The following is a 7545-nucleotide window of genomic DNA, read 5'->3' on the forward strand; positions in this document are numbered from 1 at the left end:
TCTTCCACCATTATTATTATTATTGAAGCCTTAATTAAGCTTCTGTTGATTCTTCCATGAGAAATTTGGATGATTCCTCCATGAAGGATTACAGGTGTTTCCATAGGATTCTACCATGTAATTCACCTCTTCCATTGCAGGATTCTTAGGGTCATAGGCTTCTTCTTCTTAGGAAGCATCCTTAGTACTACCTATTGCAGCTTGCATTCCAGACAGACTCTGAGAAATCATATTGACTTACTGAGTCAATATTTTGTTCTGAGCCAATATGGCATTCAGAGTATCAATCTCAAGAACTCCTTTCTTCTGAGTTGTCCCATTATTCACATGATTCCTTTCAGAAGTGTACATGAACTGGTTATTTGCAACCATTTTAATGAGTTCCTGGGCTTCTGCAGGTGTCTTCTTCAGATAAAGACATCCTCCAGCAGAGTGGTCCAATGACATCTTGGACAATTCAGACAGACCATCATAGAATATACATATGATGCTCCATTCTGAAAACATGTCAGAAGGACACCTTCTGATTAACTGCTTGTATCTTTCCCAAGCTTCATAGAGGGATTCACCTTCCTTCTGTCTGAAGGTTTGGACTTCCACTCTAAGCTTGCTTAACTTCTGAGGTGGAAAGAATTTGGCCAAGAAAGCATTGACCAACTTTTACCAAGAGTTTAGGCTATCTTTAGGTTGTGAGTCCAATCATGTCCTAGCTCTGTCTCTTATAGCAAAGGGAAAAAGGATAAGTCTGTAGACCTTAGGATTAACCCCATTGGTCTTAACAGTATCACAGATTTGCAAGAATTTAGCTAAAAACTGATGAGGATCTTCCAATGGAAGTCCATGAAACTTGCAGTTCTGCTGCATTAGAGAAACTAATTGAGGCTTAAGCTCAAAGTTGTTTGCTCCAATTGCAGAAATTGAGATGCTCCTTCCACAGAAGTCAGAAGAGGGTGCAATAAAGTCACCAAGCATCTTCCTTGCATCTCCATCATTGTTGTTGGGTTCGGCCATCTCTTCTTTTTTTTTTTTTGAAAAATTCTGTCAGGTCCTCTCCAGAGTGTTGTGCTTTAGCTTCTCTTAGCTTCCTCTTTAGAGTCCTTTCAGGTTCCGGATCAGCTTCAATAAGAATGTTCTTATCCTTGCTCCTGCTCATATGAAAAAGAAGAGAACAGAAAAGAATAGAAATCATCTATGTCACAGTATAGAGATTCCTTTATGTGAGTAGAAGAAGAGAAGAGTAGAAGAATGAGAAGAGAAAAGATGAAGAATTCGAACACAGAGAGGGAGAAAGGGTTCGAATTATAAGAAGAAGAGAAGTGTTAGTAAACAAATAAATAAATAGAAAGAGATGAGAGAGAGAATTTGAATTTTAAATTAAAATAAAAGGAAAATATTTTTGTTTTTATTTTAATTATTGGTTAGTATTCGAAAATTATAAAAAGGAATAAAATTAAATTAAAATTTAAAACAATTAGTTAATTAAAAGAATTTTGAAAAAGTGGTGAGGAGTTTTCAAAAATTAGAGAGAGAAAAGTAGTTAGGTGATTTTGAAAAAGATATGATTGAAATAGAAAACTTTTAAAATCAAACAAAAAGTCAAGTGGTTAATTGAAAAAAGATTTGAAAATCAATTTTGAAAAGATAAGAAGTTAGAAAAGATTTTGAAATTGATTTTGAAAAATATATGATTGAAATTTATTTTGAAAAAGATTTGAAAAGGAAATTAAAAAGATTTGATTTTTGAAATTAAAGTTGATTACTTGACTAACAAGAAACTAAAAGATATGATTCTAGAATTTAAAGTTTGAACCTTTCTTAATAGGTAAGTAACAACTTGAAAATTTTTTACTCAAAACATTAAATGTTAATATTAATTTCAAAAATATGAGATAAAATTAAGAAAAAGATTTTGAAAATCAATTTTAAAATTTTTGAAAAAAACAGAAAAGAAAAATGAAAAAGATTTTATTTTTGAAAAAGATTTGAAAAGATAGAATTTTTAATTTGAAAGTTTGACTTGACTAACAAGAAACAACTAAATTTTAAAAATTTTTGACTAAATCAATTCAAAATTTCGAAATTTATTAGTGAATAAGAGAAAGATATTATTTTTATTTTTGAATTTTTAATGAGGAAAGAGAAAAATATCAAACAGACACAAGACATAAGAAGTTAAAATCAAAACAACTAATGCATGTAAGAACACTTTGAATGTCAAGATGAATACTAAGAACACTTTGAAGATCATGATGAACACCAAGAACTTATTTTTGAAATATTTTTAAGAAAAGAAAAACATGCAAGACACCAAACTTAAAAATTTTTATTCTATAGACAATAAGAATTCAAAAATGCATATGAAAAATAATAAAAGACACAAAACAAGAAAAACACAAGATCAAACAAAGACAATCATCAAGAACAACTTGAAGATCATGAAGAACACATGCATAAATTTTTCGAAAATTTTAAGAGAATTAAAAAGATGCAATTGACACCAAACTTAAAACTTGACACAAGACTCAAACAAGAAACACAAAATATTTTTTTGGTTTTTATGATTTTATTAAATTTTTTTGGATTTTTCGAAAATTATTTTGGAAAAATAAAAATAAAGAAATTCAAAATTTTTAATAAGAATTCCAGGAATCAAGTAGTGTTAGTCTAAAGCTTCGGTCCAAAAATTTAGACATGGCTTAATAGCCAGCCAAGCTTTATGTGAAAGCTTCGGTCCAAAAGATTAGACATGGCCAATGGCCAGCCAAGCTTCAGCATACAAATCAGACATACAACAGCTGCATTGATGAGAATCAAAAAGCTCCTGCAATGATAAGTGGAAGCCTCAGTCCTAAAGATTAGACATGGCTTAGCAGCCAGCCAGACTTCACATATCATCTGAAACTCTAGAATTTATTCTTAAAAATTCTGAAGAAGAAATATATATATATATATATATATATATATATATATTTGAAAATTTTTTCAAAAATAAAAATAAAATAAAATTACCTAATCTGAGCAACAAGATGAACCGTCAGTTGTCCAAACTCGAACAATCCCCGGCAACGGCGCCAAAAACTTGGTACGCGAAATCGTGATTATTCATTCCCTGGCTATAGCGCCAAAAACTTGGTGTGGGAGAACGTGATCTCAAGACTTCTTCACAATTCTGTGTAACTGACTAGCAAGTGCACTGGGTCGTCCAAGTAATAAACCTTACGTGAGTAAGGGTCAATCCCATGGAGATTGTCGGCTTGAAGCAAGCAATGGTCATCCTTGTAAATCTCAGTCAGGCGGATTCAAATGGTTAAGAGGTTTTGACAATTAAAATATAAATAAAATATAAAATAAAATAAAGTTACTTATGTAATTCACAGGTGGAAATCTCAGATAAGCGTATGGAGATACTTTGTTGCTTCTGAACTTCTGCTTTCATATTGCCTTCTTCCAACCATGTGTTACCTCCGTCCATGGCAAGCTGCATGATCCTCTCGGATGAAAACAAATCCATATGTGTTGTTACCGCACGGCTAATCATCTGTCGGTTCCCGCTAACGTCGGAATAAGACCATTGTCTTTTTGTACACTGTCACTGTGCCCAACATTTGCAAGTTTGAAGCTCGTCACAGTCATCCCTTCCCAGATCCTACTCGGAATACCACAGACAAGGTTTAGACTTTCTGGATCTCAGGAATGCTGCCAATGGTTCTAGCCTATACCACGAAGATGCTAATCTCACGGACTCTGTCCGTGTATTAGATATCCAAGAGAATATACTCCAGCTGTCGTCCAATGACTACGTTGAACATCATGTAGATCGCTTTGTGGTTGTCAGGCACGCGATCTTGGCTAAGCGAGTAACAAAGATTGGGTGATTGTCACGGGTCACCCCTTCATTCTGACTTAACTGAATTAAGAACGAGAGTATATCTTGGAGAAGAAGTAGGCGTGAACTGAAGGAAAAACAGTAGTAATTGCATTAATTTATGAAGAACAGCATAGCTCCACACCTTAATCTATGGGGTGTAGAAACTCCACCGTAGAAAATACATAAGTGAAAAAGGTCTAGGCATGGCCGAATGGCCAGCTTCCAAACGTGTACAATAGCATCTAACTCACAGACTTGATAAAAGCCGCTAAATAAATCACTAAAAGTAGTTTTTATACTAAACTAGTAATCTAGGTTTACAGAAAATGAGTAACTAAGTGCAGAAATCCACTTCCGGGGCCCACTTGGTGTGTGCTTGGGCTGAGCATTGAAGCTTTTTCGTGCATGGACTGTTCCTAGATTTAAACGCCAGCTTTGGTGCCAGTTTGGGCGTTTAACTCCAATTCTGGTGCCAGTTTAGGCGTTTTATGCCAAGATGTTTTAGGCTGTCTTTGGACGCTAGTTTGGGCCATCAATTCTCGGACAAAGTATGGACTATTATATATTGATGGAAAGTCCAAGATGTCTAATTTCTAACTCAATTGAGAGTGTGCCAATTGGGCTTCTGTAGCTCCAGAAAATCCACTTCGAGTGCAGGGAGGTCAGAATCCAACAGCATCTGCAGTCCTTTTTCAGCCTCTGAATCAGATTTTTGCTCAGGTCCCTCAATTTCAGCCAGAAAATACCTGAAATTACAGAAAAACACACAAACTCATAGTAAAGTCCAGAAATATAATTTTTAAATAAAAACTAATAAAAATATAATAAAAAATAGCTAAATCATACTAAAAACTATGTAAAAACAATGCCAAAAAGGGTATAAATTATCCGCTCATCACTTGTCAAAAACCTCTTTATGATAAAGCTGGCTTGGGCTTCTTTAAATCTGTTGAGAAACTTTATTTTGAAAATATTGCTTCGTCTTCTAATGATACAATGTTTCAAAACCCAACAAGCTTTAACAAAGCAGCAACTCCAAGGTTTTGTAGACTATGTAACCGAAATGGACACTTTCCCATTCAATGCTTCTTTGGTGAAAGAATGATTGGTGACAAAGTTTACAAAGTTATTTTTTATTATAATGGATTGGGACATAGGAGATGGTTTAACGTGAAAGGATCCAAGAAGATTTGGATACCTAAGGTCACTTGAGCTCATTTTGTAGGTATACCTAGCATCCAAGCGGAAGGACAATATGTGGTATAAGGACAGCGGATGCTCTAGGCATATGACCGGAAAGACAACCTTCTTCATAAAGCTTGATGAGTATGATGGAGGGTTTGTCACTTTCGGTGATGATGGTAAAGGAAAAATAGTGGCCGTTGGAAAAGTTGGTAAAAGTTTTTCATCTTGTATAAATGATATTCTTCTTGTAAATGGTTGAAACACAACTTACTTAGTGTAAGCCAACTGTGTGATCTAGGATATAAAGTTATTTTTAGAAAGTATATATGCTTAGTTATATGTGAAAAATCTGGGGATATTTTGTTTGAGGCTAAAAGATGCAATAATGTGTATGGATTGACTTTTGAAGACTTAAAAGATCAAAGAGTAACATGTTTTACTTCTCTTGAATCTGAAAAATGGCTATGCCATAGAAAATTGGGTCATGTTAGCATGTACCAAATTTCTAAGCTAGTCAAGAAAAATTTGGTTAGAGGAATTTCAAATATCAAATTTGATAAGGATCTTACTTGTGATGCTTGCCAATTAGACAAACAAGTAAAATCCTCTTTTAAACCAAAAGATGGCATTTCAACCAAAAGGCCATTAGAGATGTTACACATTGATCTTTTTGGTCCAACAAGAACTCAAAGTTTAGGAGGTAAACAATATGGTCTAGTGGTGGTGGATGATTACTCTAGATTCGGTTGGGTACTTTTTCTTGCTCATAAAAATGATGCTTTCCATGCTTTCTCAACCCTTTGCAAAAGAATTTTAAATGAAAAGGATTTAAAAGTTGCACATTTAAGAAGTGATCACGGAAAATAATTTGAAAACCAAGACTTTGAAAAATTCTGTGATGATTTTGGAATTGCTCATAACTTTTCATGCCCTAGAACCCCCCAACAAAATGGGGTGGTTGAGAGAAGGAATAGAAGCCTTCAAGAAATGACTAGGGCTATGTTATGTGAAAATGAGATTCCAAAATTTCTATGGGCTGAAGCTGTAAATACAGCTTGTTACATTTTGAATAGGACCATTATTAGAAAAGGATTAAAGAAAACTCCTTATGAACTATAGAAAGGAACCCCTCCTAATCTTAAGTATTTCCATGTTTTTGGATGAAAATGCTTTGTACTTAACAATAAAGAAAACCTCGGTAAATTTGATCCAAAATCATATGAGGGGATGTTTGTTGGATACTCCACCACTAGCAAGGCTTATAGAATTTACCTCAAAGACCATAGGACTATAGAGGAATCCATACATGTTTCTTTTGTGATTCTAATTCAATTCCCAGTACTGTGATAGAAAATGATTCAAATTGTGAAGATGCTATCAATAAGGAAACTAGTAAAGAAAATCCCAAGTCTGTTCAAAATGAAGAATCTGTCAGTCCAGTTTTGTCTCGTCAGGATGGAGGAGACATTTCTGTTTTGTCTCCTGAGCCGGCAAGAGAATGTGGAATAGAACAACCCACAGAAGCTCATCAAAGCTCAACACCACTCCGAAAGCCAAGAGAATGGAAGTCCATGAGGGGTTATCCTCATGACTTTATCATTGGTGATCCCTCTCAAGGTGTAACAACAAGATCCTCAACCAAAAGGCAATCCGAACCAAGCAATTTTTCCCTCTTATCACAAATAGAGCCCAACAATGTAAAGCAAGCTCTTGAAGATCCATCATGGGTCAAAGCCATGCAAGAAGAGCTTGCTTAATTTGAAAAGAATGAGGTTTGGACACTAGTACCTCATCCGGATGGTAAGAAGGTAACGGGTACTAAGTGGGTTTTCAAAAATAAACTAGGTGAGGATGGAAAAGTTGTTCGTAACAAGGCTAGATTAGTGGCCCAAGGTTACGATCAAGAAGAGGGTATAGATTTTGATGAGTCTTTTGCTCCGGTAGCTAGAATGGAAGCAATTAGGTTGCTTCTTGCCTATGCTGCCCATAAGGGTTTTAAAATTTTTTAAATGGATGTCAAATGTGCTTTTCTTAATGGCTTTATTGATAGAGAAGTGTTTGTGGCACAACCCACCGATTTTGAAGATAAAAAATTTCCAAACCATGTTTTCAAATTTTCAAAGGCTCTTTATGGCCTTAGACAAGCTCCAAGAGCTTGGTATGAAAGGCTTAGTGCCTTCTTGTTGGAAAATCAATTTCAAAAGGGTACCACCGACACTACTTTATTTATAAAAGCATCTAATGATGATATTCTCCTAGTTCAAGTTTATGTGGATGACATTGTGTTTGGGTCGGCCAATGAGTCCTTGTGTGAAGAGTTTGAAAAACTCACGACTAGTGAGTTTGAAATGAGTTTAATAGGAGAGCTAACATTCTTTCTTGGCCTCCAAATTAAACAAACTCCTAGTGGTACATTTATTCACCAAGAAAAGTATACTAAAGAATTAATAAAAAAATTTGGCCTAGAAAATTCCAAACCAATGGGAACACCA

At 34.8% G+C, this 7545-nt stretch overlaps 1 non-coding gene across 1 annotated transcript; it reads left to right on the plus strand.

Annotated features, from left to right (window-relative positions):
- The first annotated feature begins 505 nt into the window (after positions 1 to 505).
- On the plus strand, positions 506 to 609 carry LOC148568954 (small nucleolar RNA R71). The gene has a single exon (XR_015882604.1). It is a non-coding gene; the product is annotated as a small nucleolar RNA R71 (small nucleolar RNA).
- The last annotated feature ends 6936 nt before the right edge of the window (positions 610 to 7545 follow it).

Source organism: Arachis ipaensis, chromosome B4 (genome assembly GCF_059453495.1).
Source record: "Arachis ipaensis isolate K30076 ecotype BB chromosome B4, ASM5945349v1, whole genome shotgun sequence".
NCBI classification, from domain to species: Eukaryota; Viridiplantae; Streptophyta; class Magnoliopsida; order Fabales; family Fabaceae; genus Arachis; species Arachis ipaensis.